At 40.3% G+C, this 13,536-nt stretch overlaps 1 protein-coding gene across 1 annotated transcript in view; it reads left to right on the top strand.

Moving 5' to 3' along the window:
* CNTNAP2 (contactin associated protein 2) overlaps positions 1-13,536 on the top strand; it is a 1,664,903-nt gene that overhangs the window by 732,634 nt on the left and 918,733 nt on the right. The window lies entirely within an intron of this gene.

Here is a 13,536-nt window from a genome sequence, read left to right as displayed (position 1 = left end):
ATGTATAGTCTATTAATGCAGAGGTCAGATTTCTTCAGATTCCATAAACATCTGGGGGAGTGAGAAAATGAAATAACTTGTGCCTTTCTCACAAAGTAAGGTTGGCAGATTTCAGGCATATACAATTGAACAGTCTCAGTCCGAGTACTGTGGTACAGTCTATAAAGCTCTTTGCTTGAGTAAATGCTCATGATGATTCTGCCTTGCATTCTCCTCTTTGATTTCTTTAAGCAGTGACCTATTGTTTGTCCATGGTGGCTTGGCCACCTGAGAAATCAGGTGTTGCTCATTCTGAAATAAAAAGTTCACCAGATTTCAGATTGTGCGTTTTGGTTCCCTGCCACCAATTTTAAGCCTGAGGGGCCTCCCCATATTTGTTTCCCTGCATGTCTGGAATAAAATATATTAAGTTTTCAGTTATTTTCAGGCTTTTTGGAATTATTCTGTTCCTTTTCTATTTGCTTTTCCCCAAAGTTTAGCTGAAACTGGTAGATTTTTCTCCTCCTGCTGTGGTGTTTCATGATTCAGTAAACTCTTGTTTTCCTTTGTACCAAAGGTAGTGGTGTTTTGTGCTAGGAGTCAAGATGGCAAAGAAAAAAAAATCATGGTTTGTGTAGATTATTCTGTATGTGTAGATTATTCTTTCTGTAGGCTAAAAAATGCACCATGTCCCCATTTTTCAATATGATATAGAATCATAGAAATGCTGGGCTGGAAGGGACCCCAAAAGGTCATCTAGTCCAGCCCCTTGTGCTGAGGCTGGATTAAATATAACTAGACTACCCGTGACAGGTGTTTCTCTCCTCTGTTTATAAAAATGTCCAGTGACATGGGTTCCACAACCTCTTTAGGTAACCTGTTGAGTGCTTAACTATCCTTATAGTTAGAAAGGTTTCCTTAATATTTAACCTTGAATCTCCTGGCTGCAAACTAAGCTGATTACATCTTGTTCTACCCTTGGAGGACATAGACAACAATTGGTCACTATCATCTTTATAACAACCTTCAATATACTTAAAGACTGTTACCAGTCCTTATTCAGCCTTCTTGTCTCTAAACTAAACATGCCCAGTTCTTTCAATTTTTCCTCATACGTCATGTTTTGTAAATCTCTCAATTTTTTTTCTCCCCTCTGAAATCTCTCCAATTTATTTACACCTTTCTTAAAATGTGGTTCTTGAAACTGGACATAGTACTCCAGCCAAGGCCTTGCTAGTGCCAAGTAGAGTGGAACAATTACATCACCCGTCTTACATATGACACTCCTGTTAATACATCTGTAAGCTGGTATGGCTGGCTGTCCGCATCTGAGGGAGGCCACCTCTCCTTGCAGTTTGATCTGCTAGACTATTCTCCGAAAGGAAGAAAAAACAAAGGGGAAAAAAGAAAGGAAAAAAAAATGAAGGGGGCATTAACGGTTCTCAATGGCAGAGCTGTAGCAGTTTATCCAGTCTATGGGGCTCAGGTAGGGGCAAGTGCCAAGCTACAGTCTATGGGGCTCAGGTAGGGATGTCTGAGGAGTGCAGCCCTTGTGCCCTAAGGAGGGGGAATACTGCCACCCCAGGGCTGGCAAGGGGGTTGTGGGCCTGCCCAACTCCACTGCCTCCCAGCCCAGGGCCCTAACAGTGCAAGAGAGGTCCACCACTGGGTCAGAGGGTAATCCACCTGAAACATGCTGACTGTATTTCTGGCAGCACTACAGCCTGACGGTAGTCTGTCTCCCCTGGGCTACTTCTTTCTCTCCCCCTCAGGTATACCTGCATCCAGGGGTTGTCCTCAGTCTCCCCAGGATATTCTGCCGTAGTAGCAGCTCCTCAGCGTTGGGAGTCGCAGGGCTCTCTGGAAGTGCAGGTTGGTCCTCAGGGCCGCAGCAGTTCTCCATGGTATCCCACCCCAGCAGCAGGGAAGGAGCATCTGTCTCCTTCAACAGCACCCTCCCAAGTGAGCTGCTGGGCTGGGCTTTTATACTTCTTCTTTCTGTCCTGCCTCTCTGCTTCTGGAGTGTGGGGCATGGCATCCTGGTTCCACCCACCAGGTGGCTTGTGGCGTCCCCTCCGCATCCGCCTCCTCACTTCTTCTCTGCAGGATCACACTTTAGACTCTTATTCAATTTGTGATCCACTATAACCCTTAGATCCTTTTCTGCATTGCTGAAGTCTAGTCAGTTGTTCGCCATTTTTTAGTTATGTAGTGAAGCGAAGACTCACCAGTGTGGCACTTCCTGCTGGTTGTCTTGGGAATTAGCTCTCCATCCTATGGAGCGCCTCCTCCTGGCTGGTGTCTCTCCTGCCGCTGGCCCTGTGTCCCTCCCAGACCCCAGTGCCCCTTTACCTTGGGTTTCTGCCCCCAGCAGTAACCCACAATTTGGGTCTCCCCCCAGCCCTGTATTCCCACCTTGCCTCAGTGGCTACTGCCAGTCATCATCCAGCCCCCATTCACTGGGGCAAACTGCAGTCTTTAAACCACTCATCACTGGCAAGGGGGGTTTGGACCTGCTGCCTTTCCCTGCAGCCCAATACCTCTCTTTAGGCCTTGAAGAAGGTCTGCAACCTGGTGAGTTGCCATGCTGGAGATCCCCAGCTCCTCTTGCCTTTCCCCAGCACTTCTCTACCTCTGGTATCCTGCTTCCAGGCAGCTAGGTCCTTCTCTCTCCACCACTAGAGAGAGACTGACTTAGCTCCTGGCTCACAGCCCTTTTATAGGGCCAGCTATGGCTTGATTGGGGTGTGGCCCCAGCTGTGGCTGCTTCCCCACTCAGTCTAGCCTTTCCTCTCAGGAGAGGGGTAACTGCCCCGCTACATTGTGTATTTAATTTTTCCTTCCTACTTTGCATTTGTCTGTATTGAATTTCATCTTTTTTTCATACCAGTTCTCCCAATTTATCAATATTGTTGTGAATTCTAGTTCTGTCTTCCAAAGGGCGTGCAACCCCTTCCAGCTTGGTGTCATCCACAAATTTTATAAACATAATCACCACACCATTATCGGAGTTGTTAAGGAAAATATTATCAGTACTAGATCCAAGACTGACATCTGCAAGACCCCACTTGACACGTCCTCCCAGTTTGACAGCAAACTATTCGTAACTATTTGAGTATGGTGTTTGATTCAATTGTTCACACACCTTATAGTAATTTTATCTAGACCACATTTTCCTAGGTTACTTATGAGGATATCATATGGGACTGTGTAAAAAGTCTTATCGAGTGCAGATATATCATGTCTATTGCTCCCCCTTGCCCCATTCAGTCGGCTGATTACTGTGTTAAAGAAGGAAATTAGATTGGTTTGGTACAATTTGTTCTTGACAAATCCATGTTGGCTATTACTCATCACCTTACTATTCTCTCAGCTTGAACATATTGATAGTTTAATGATTTAGACTCATAGACTCATAGATATTAAGGTCAGAAGGGACCATTATGATCATCTAGTCTGACCTCCTGCACAATGGAGGCCACAGAATCTCACCCACCCACTCCTGCGATAAACCTCTCACCTATGTCTGAGCTATTGAAGTCCTCAAATCATGGTTTAAAGACTTCAAGGTGCAGAGTATTTATTCCAGTATCTTTCAGGGTATCAAAATTAAGATGACTTGTCTGTCCCCACGTTCTCCTTATTCCCCTTTCTGAAGATAGATAATGTGTTTGGCCTTCTCCAATCCTCTGGAAATGCACTTGTTCTCCCTGAGTTCTCAAAGATAATTGCTAATGATTTTGAGGATGCTTCTGCTAGTTTCTTAAAGTACTCCAAGGGAAATTTCATCAAGGCCTGTTGACTAAAATATATCTAATTTATCAATATATTCTTTAACATGTTCTTTACCTATTTTCCCCCTTGTTAATATTAATTGTGTTAAGTATTTGGTCACAATTAGCCATTTTAGTAAAGACCAAAAAAAAAGGCATTTGACACTTCAGCCTTCTCTCTGTCATCAGTTATTTGCACATTTCCTATTAAGTAATGGACCTACACTTTCATTTCTCTTTCTCTTGCTCCTAATGTATTTATAGAACCTCTCCTTATTGTCTTTTATGTCCCTTCCTAGTTGTAACTTGTTTTGTGCATTAGCCTTTCTTATTTTATCCCTACATGCTTGTGCTATTACTTTATACTAATTTTTACCAGTTTGTCCTTGTTTATGCTTTTTGTATGATTCCTTTTTGATTTTTCAAGTCCTTAAAGAGCTCCAGATGCAGCATATTGGTATCATTCCTTCACACTGGGATACTTTGCTGTTATGCCTTTAATATTGTCTTCTTTAGAAACTGTCATCTTTCCTGAACTCCCATTTGCCTAAGATTTCCTTTCCATGAGACCTCACCTATTAATTCTCTGAATTTCATGAATTCTGCATTTTTAAAGTCCATTGTCTTTATTTTGTTATTCTCACGCCTTTCTTTTGTTAGAATCATGAACTCTATCATTTTGTGTACGTTTCACCCAAATTACCCTTCACCTTCAGATTTTCAGCCATTCCTCTCTGTCAGTAAGAATCAATCTAAAATAGCTGCCCCTTAGTGACATTCTCCATTCTCTGAAATAGAAAGTCATCCCTATCACATTCTAAGAAATTATTGGACAGTCTGTTTCCTCCAGTATTGTTTTTCCAATAGATATCTAGATAGTTAAAGTCCCCATTATCGCTAGGTCAAATTTCTGCACTGGCTCATATTTTCTATGTTGCACACCCTTTGAATTCAATGGAAAGTGTTCACACCATCCTTTAGGATGGAGTAGCATGCTTCTTTCTCTGTAGTTGGCACAGTGGGGAAAAGGGGAGAAATACCTCCCTGCTTTCTATTATTCCCTGCCCCTTTTGGGATTGCTGTCACCCCCAGGGGACACTAGGGAGAAACAATTCTTGACACAGAGTTTGAGATTATTCCTGGCCCTGGCATGAGGGTCACAAGGTGGGGGAGGGAGTGACAAGTTTATTGTGATTTCTCCTTTGCACTCACTCAAGGTCCAAAAGTTGATCTACTCCAGTAGTTCCCATATTTTGCTTCATAAGCATTGGTGGTCCATGGAGAGCTAACTGGTCACATTTTGTTGGCTCTTTTTGGTATCCCATACTAAATTATATTTTAAAAAACCCTGAATTTCAAAGGGGCTGAGCACCTGCAGCTCTTATTGGCTTAGTTGTGTGTTATCAGACTATAAATACTTTCTTACTATTTTTTTAAGCATTTAATATGGCTGCCCCAAGGACATTGTTGACTCATTAGTGGTAGGGGTGTTACCTGGGGTTAGCTGAACCCAAAGCTCTTGGTAACTTTACTCTTTGGAAGGCGGTGGCAGGAAATAAATGAATGGGGACACAGCCCATCCAATAGATAGTTGGTAAACTAAAGCAGGCAAACTAAAGTACTTGCACTCAAAGCTTCTGCTGTATTTAGTCTCTAGTCCTTTCACACATCTGCCAACAAGTTAGTAGAGCACCCCAAATTAACCCCAGATTAATAGTTATCCAGGATCTTGAGGAGGTCTCGAGTAGATTTCTGTCGATTTCCAGTAGCCAGCCTTCCATCTGCAGGAGAACTTGAGAGGCATCCAAATGTCCACGGAGTTCAAAATTCTTCCTCTTTTTATACCCAATTTGTTCATAATACCTAGCTTGCTCATAAAAAATGGTGCTGAGCAGAAGCTCAGTGTGGACTTTTCCAGCCTGTCAGGCACAAGTAATTTTCCATCAATTAACCAGCTGTATTTCACATAGCAATAGTTAACTACTGCAAGCCTTTCCATCTTGCAAAACTGCATGCTTTGGCAAAAAGCTCAAGTCAAGAGGGAATAGAGTCATGTTTACTCCTTGTGGCGCTCACTTCCCCCTCCCTGTCTGTTAGTTGTGCTAAGGCTTCAGAAAGGGCCTTTCTAGCTGCTTTCAGCAATAAGCATAACAATTGGTATTCCAGCAGTGAGTGGAATACCAATACTAATAGACTGTGGGCTATCAAAAATCTTCCCTTCCTACAAGGGAACTGATCTGAACAATCACAAGTGGGATGGAATGTGGTCTTCAAGGCATTCTCTCTGTTGAGATGTAGTCCTCACTAAGAAAAAGTTTGAGAACCCCTTTCAGGTTCCAAGATGTAGTTACTCTTTTTATATATATAATTTTCAGAAATGTAGCAAAACAATGGAATATTGAACATTTTTCTCCCAAATTTAATTCAAGCTGTTATTTTAATATAATTACTTTTCTATACTGGTTTCATCTGGATCCCTAGTAGGTTAATAAATTGTTCATTGAACAGAGAAGGCATATGAATTACTCAATAAGAGTTAATTTATACTATGTGCACACATCAGAATGCCATGCAGGACTAAGTCAAATGCCTTAAAAAGTCTTAAATATATTCTGTCTATACACTCACCTTTATCAACTAAGTTTGTTCTCTCATCCATATGAATTTTGTTTGACAAGACCTTATTTTCCATAACACTGTGTTAATTGGAATTAAATTATGCTATAGTCCTATAAGCCTTTATTGTTTGCATCCCATATGAGCCTTTCCATGATTTTGCCCAGGAGTGATGTCAGGTTAGCCTGCCTATATTTACCTGGGTCATCCCATTTACCCTTTCTAATTATTGATACAACATATTTTCTTCCCCAATCCTCTTGAGCTTTCCCAGTGTTCCAAGATATGTTCAAAAATCAACACTGATGGTTCAGAGATCTCATTGGCCAATTATTTTAACACTCTTGGGTGCAAGTTTTCCAGTCCTACCAATTTTAAAATGTTTAGCTTTAATAGTTGCTGTTTAATATCCTCATTTGTATTCATTGCTATCAACTTCCCCACTTTTCCATTTTAAGTCTATTTTCCCTTCCCACTTAACCAAGAAGCTTTCTTGTATGATTGCAGGTTGTAGGTTTATGGGACATCAAAAAGAAATAACAGGTTTCAGAGTAGCAGCCGTGTTAGTCTGTATTCGCAAAAAGAAAAGGAGTACTTGTGGCACCTTAGAGACTAACAAATTTATTAGAGCATAAGCTTTCGTGAGCTACAGCTCACTTCATCGGTTTCATAAATGCATCTGATGAAGTGAGCTGTAGCTCACGAAAGCTTATGCTCTAATAAATTTGTTAGTCTCTAAGGTGCCACAAGTACTCCTTTTCTTTTTGAAAAAAGAAATAAAAAATCATTCTTAAACAACTCCCCATTTTTATTCACATTTTTTTCTATATACAATTTTGTCTCTAATTATTTTTTGCTTTGGGAAATTGGCCCTTTAAAAGCACTCTGTGTGTGTGTATGTCTGTGTGTATATATTACTGGTCAGGACTATATTCAATTTGCACATAACAAATGAAATTAGGTCACGAGCACTTGCACCTAGGCAACCATCAGTTTTTAGTTCAATGATCAATTTATCTTTATCAGAATGAGGTATAATATGTAATTACCCCAAGCTAGTTGCAATACTTTTTGTGTCAAATAAATTATTTGCTATGAATTATTTTTCTCAGCTCTGCTTTGAAGTGTCAGACATACCCTGTGTTCTGAAAAACCATTTGTGAATCTGGATAAGATCCTTGTTTCCTATTCATCTGCAATGGTCTCCAGATTGCTGGGAGAGGTCACAGACAATAGATCTGAAGCAGGTTGAGCTAATCTGTGGGGAGATCTCTTAGTTTTCCAGTGAATTTAGCAATACTATCTATGATCAGTCTGATTGCAGACAAAATAGGCTAGAGACTGAAATGTTGCAAATTGGTGTATCTCCATTGAAGTAAATGAAGGTATGCTAATTTACACTAGCTGAGGCTATGGCCTAGACTCTGTGCAGGCTTTTCCACCTCCATTTAAGCAATGGTGGACTGAATAATTTACTATTCCAGGGCAAACCCTCTCTGAAATACAGGCTGCCAGGTTTGCTTAACCATAACAGATTACATATGCCTCTGCCACCTTCATTTAAACTGAATGATACCTCTTAATGTCTGATTGATTTCAGTGAGGCAACTTGTGGAGTAATATACTGGGAACAGATACAAAGCCATTGAGCTCTGGATCAGTCCCCTATACATCAGAAGCAAGGGTGGCAAAATCAGGACCAGGGTCATTTTGTGATGAAGTAGCAAAATATTAGGGGGAAACAAACATTTAGTGAGGTATAGGAAGGCATTTGCTTATTTTCTTAAGACCGCAGAAATCCTATACTCGTTTTTTAGCATAGGAGGATGACTGATTTGAGAAGAATCTGTTACACATCACCAAGGTGATGGGGCAACTAGTACTGGAGATTTATAGCTCACCTTACATGACGGGTGAGACATTATTTAAATTCAGTCAGTTTATTGGATTATTGATATCTTACTGTAGGTGATTGTTCATTCAAGGCAATCATTTCTAAGTAAATCTCTTCAACATTACCCTTTTATTGACTACTGAATTTAAAAAGACAACAGGAACCTTATGTCTTTTAGCAGTTTATTGTTACAACATTTCTCTTTCAGACCTAGTCTGTCTTTGCTGTCTGCTGTGAACTCTCTTCCATTAAAGTATCTCATATGACCTCTCCTTTTGCTGTAAGTGTGCATAGTTCCCTGATTCTATTGTTTCCTTCATTGTTCAGCTTTCTAGTCACTGGAGGGATCAAGAGAAAGTAACATTCAAAGGTGTCAGCTCAGTTTAATGCAACAACACAGGTGTGAATCCCCTTTTGTTCTTAAGGGAAAGTAATGCATAGCAATTAGGAAGTAAAGTCAAGTCATTTTCAGAGCTGTGGGATCTGTTCCTCTTCATGACAGAGAGGTTTTTTTTTTTGTTGCTGTTCAGCCTCAGAAGGATCAGAATGGACTTTAAAAATTAACCACTTTAATATGTAGAAAGTGGTGAATTGATTTCAATGGAACTACTCATGTGTTTAAGTGCTCTGTTGAACCAGAGCCTTAATAAGGAGCAAGTGACTTAGCCCTGGTACACTGGGGGAGGGGGAGAGGGGAATCGATCTAAGTTACGCAACTTCAGCTATGTGAATAACGTAGCTGAAGTCAATGTACTTAGATCGACTTACCATGGTGTCTTCACCGCGGTGAGTCGACTGCTGACGCTCCCCCGTCGACTCTGTGTGTGCCTCTCGCGGCGCTGGAATACAGGAGTCACGGGAGAGTGCTCGGGGGCTCAATTTATCGTGTCTAGACTAGATGTGATAAATCGATCCCCACTGGATCTATCGCTGCCCACCAATCCAGCAGGTAGTGAAGACATACCCTTAGTAAAGAAAAAGAAAAAAAAAAAGCTCCTTAGCAGGATTATCAGCAGCCATGTAACTTTTGGGGCAAACATAGGACTTCCTCTCAGAATCCAGCTCCAAATCTATCACAAGTACCAATGCCATTAGCTTCAGCTAGAATCTTTCATTTGCAGCATCGGTGCTCATTTTTAATGGATTTTAAAATACATGCAAATAGTAATTTTTTCAACAGTCTTTGAGTCTAACTAATATAGGATTAACAACAAATAACAAACACACGTATATGTAGATCCTTGTGACAAATATTACAGACTAGTCTGATCCAATTTGAAGGAAGCTTGAGTAAATCCAACTGGTATATACTCACACTTCATTTATATATTCAATATAAAATAAAATGCAGCATTAATTATATATACAATAATACAAATACTATGTGTAGTGAAACACAACAAGAATCTACATATCAATGCTCTGACAATAGTTTCGGGTGCCATGAACCTCTGAGAACTACATCCAGCTCTAACACTTCAACAGCAGTGGTCCCCAAACTATTTCTGTCACACACGCCCTTACTCATATTGGGCTCTGTTTGTGGCATCCCCCTCCCGTCCCACAGGAGCTGCAGTTGGGGGCCGGGGCCAGGTCCAGGAACTGGGGATTGGGGCCACAACCAGGAGTGGAGATATGGCTAGGGATGAGGCTGGAACTGGGGGTGGGGCTGGCGCTAGACTAGGGCTAGGTGGCACTTTTTCCCCACCCCCTCTAGGGGCTGTCCGGGCCCTGCCGCCGCTCCCCCCCCCGAACATTCCTCTAAGCTGTCCTAGGAAGGCATGCCCCACATTGTGGGGACCACTGCTCTAGTTTTGGTAATTCATTTAGGCCTCGAATTTGACAGCTTTGACTTCTGGATGCCTATTGTCTAGAAAACACCTTGGATCTGATTTGCAGAACTGCTGAGGACCCAGAAGTTCCAATGAAGTCAGTGGGAACAGCAGGTGCTCAGGGTTTCTGAAAATCATTATAAAGGTGTCTAAAATATGGGTACCCAAAATGGAGGCACCTAAAATTGAAGGCAATTTTTGAAAATTGCTTCAATGTCTGTACCTTATAGAAGTGTTGTGGGGATTAATGAACAATTAATTTTCTTGAGTGCTTTCAGGATTTAAGGGCTCCATCTGGCAAGGGGCTGAAGAATCTGGCCCCAATGCAGCACAGCTTCCCTTTAAACACACAAGTATTTCCAGTGTTAGGGTTGCCACCTATTTGAGTTTTCATGGACAGTCCAGATTTTGGCTTCTGTGTCCAGGTACCATTTACGATTGCCAGGTGCCTGGTTTTTGACCAGAAAATCCAGTCGAAAAGGGGACCTGGCAACCCTAAATGGCACCCGAAGCAAAAGTCCGGTTACCAGGGGTAGGGGGATGATATGGATCATTAACCTGCTCCAACCCCTGCTTAGTTGGGGACAACTCCTACTTGTATGCAGGCTCCTTGAGATGATCTTGCAAGTGACTGGGAGGCAGGAGAGGAATGCGCAACAGGGGCAGGGCCTTGGAGGAAGAGGCAGGGTGGGGCCTTGGGGATGAGGTGGAGCGGGGCCAGGGCCTCATGGGTCTGGCAACCAGCAATTAGAAAGGTGGCAACACTACCAGTGGGACTATGCATGTGCTTTACTCCATGAGGGACAAAATACACATCCATGCAGAACAGAATCCTTAAAACCAGTATGTACTGTTTGTTATTAATATTAGTAATAGAATGAAATGAAAGAAGGCTACTTTCTTTACAAACTTCTAATAAGGAGTACTGATAGCCTTTGACAAGATTTTTTGTTGTCTAGATGTCTCATACCTTAACAATCCATTTTTTATGCAGGGCATCTTTGAATTTTCTTCACTGTGAGTGACATTCTGATAGAATTGACCAATCTACATTTTCCTGGAGCATACATCTGTATTAGATAGCTAGATTATTCAGTATGTATGAATTGAAATATAATGCTGTCAGTGATGGGTAATGCTACAAATTGAACACATCCCTAAGGGTTGCATGGGAATTCTAATGCAAACCTACACTTTTTCAGTCTTCTGTCTAAATTTTGACCCTAAATTTGACAGTGATAGCTAAGGGCAATTCCAAACACAGGGAATGAAATATCTCTTCATAGCACTGTATTTTCCACAGATGCAGTAAGGGAATTTGAACGATTGATCTTCTGTCATAATGCAGACATTAAATACAGGCTGTGAATAAACCTAACTCATGCTTTTATCACATCCTGCTTCACAGAGAAACTTTATCAACCTGGGCTAACACACATCCCCCAAGTTATCTTACCGAAGCCAGTTCTTAACTATCTTCCCTGTGTATATGTAATATTATTTATGTTAGTGAATCAGTAAAGTGAGAATTATAGTTAAAGTTCAGGGGGTAAACATGTTAGTCTGTGTCCACAAAAACAACAAGGAGTCGGCTGGCACCTTAAGGACTAACAGATTTATTTGGGCATAAGCTTTCATGGGTAAAAAACCACGATGCATCTGAAGAAGTTTTTTTTTACCCACGAAAGCTTATGCCCCAAAACAATAGTTAAAGTTGTGGTTTTGGGTCTCAGTATTTCAGTAGACTCCCTGTTTTGTGGGGAAGAAGAGCATATTTTAGCCATCTCAGATCCAAACTGGGATTGGACAGAACGGATGTTTCTGTCCAGATAGCAGAGCTTGATGGGAAATGGTTTTCTTCATCCATGAGAACTTGAAGTTTTGAAAATTTTACACATCCCAAATTTGAACAAAAAATTGAAATCTCAAACACTTTCACAAACCAAAAATTCAAAAGAAAAAAAAAGTTAGATCAGGTAAATTCAAAACATTTAGTTTTAGTAATGTTTAAATGTTTTGTTTCAATAGTTTCAAATCTTTTTTTTTTAAGCTACAAATAACTCTCTAAGCAAAAAGTAATTTTTTGACTGCAAAAACTGAATGTTTTCATTTCAAAAATGTCAAAACACAATGCTTCCACAATTTCAAAACTTTGTTTTTTGCATATTTTTTTTCAAAACGGGAAATTCATCAAAATGGACTCTTTCCCACAATATATATAATTTAAGATATGATATTAGCAACACAATTATCAATTTGTTCCACTGTTTCGGCAAAAGGAAAAACTGAGATTTAATACTCCACTAGTGTTCACTTCAAAATCATTGTCATTTTACTGTGCTACTTTGAAGTGCTGACTTTCCACTGAAATTGCAACGGGAAGACAGCGATGGCCCAGATACATTGACAACCTTGGAATTGCATCAAAATGACTAAGATGCTTTTTCAAGTGGATCACATCATTTTAAGAATCAATAGCAATCACTGTCCAATTATGTTCCCATTCAGGTTGAGGGTAAAATTCCCATTGATTAGGACTCTAGTTCATAGAGAAGACTAATCGCCCTTTTTATATTTTTGAATTTGAATAAAACCCAACCTTTTGAAAGCACTCTGATATTTAATTTTAAAATTAGCCTTTGAGCCTGAACTATTTTTCATACATTTTCTAATATGGCTACATATCTCAGTGCTGTAACTTGTATTATGCAACTGCTTAAAAAACTTGGCATGCGAAGTATTTTTATTCATCCAAGTTTTCATATCTTGGCTGTTTCAGACTGCCTCAGGGTAAACATTGCCATCAGTCTGGAACTATTTTATCCTGTTTTAACTCAATTTTCTTAACTCAAACATTACTTTCATGTGCAATCAGCATTACATGTGTAATATGTGAACCACATCGGCTCTGCTGTGCAATAGCACATGAGAGCCTTTGCACTCTTACACTCTAAGCAGCTTGTTGATAAGCTGTGCTTCACCTAGAGACCGCTTCTTATATTGGTGGGAACACTGAAAAGAACAGTTTATCTGAATTTTATATAGTAAAACAAAACATAAAATAACATCATCTTACTTTACACTAATTTTATCTATTTAAATGCACACAAGCCAAGAAATGAAAATATAGGGTTTTCTTAGTCATATTAACTTATCCATACTGTGCTTATTTAAGCCTATATTTTTATATCTAATTTACACTCCAATCCTTAAAATACCCATGTGCCCAACTTTACAAGGGTGAGTTGTCCCATTGACTTTTTATAGTTACCTTTACAGCCCTGTCAGTATTTCCATTAGAATTTCAATTATGTGGGGAGAGGAGAAAATTTTGGACATCTCAGATTATATATGGACTTTGAGAGTTGCTGTCCCAGACTGGGTACAAAACTAATAATAATGAATTATTTAAGTTTGTTTTTGTTACCTGGCAAAAGGAAAA

The sequence above is a fragment of the Dermochelys coriacea genome, chromosome 2, assembly GCF_009764565.3.
Source record: "Dermochelys coriacea isolate rDerCor1 chromosome 2, rDerCor1.pri.v4, whole genome shotgun sequence".
Lineage (NCBI taxonomy): Eukaryota > Metazoa > Chordata > Testudines > Dermochelyidae > Dermochelys > Dermochelys coriacea.
The sequence above is the reverse complement of the archived record's forward strand: the minus strand, read 5'-3'. Positions and strand labels throughout refer to the sequence as shown.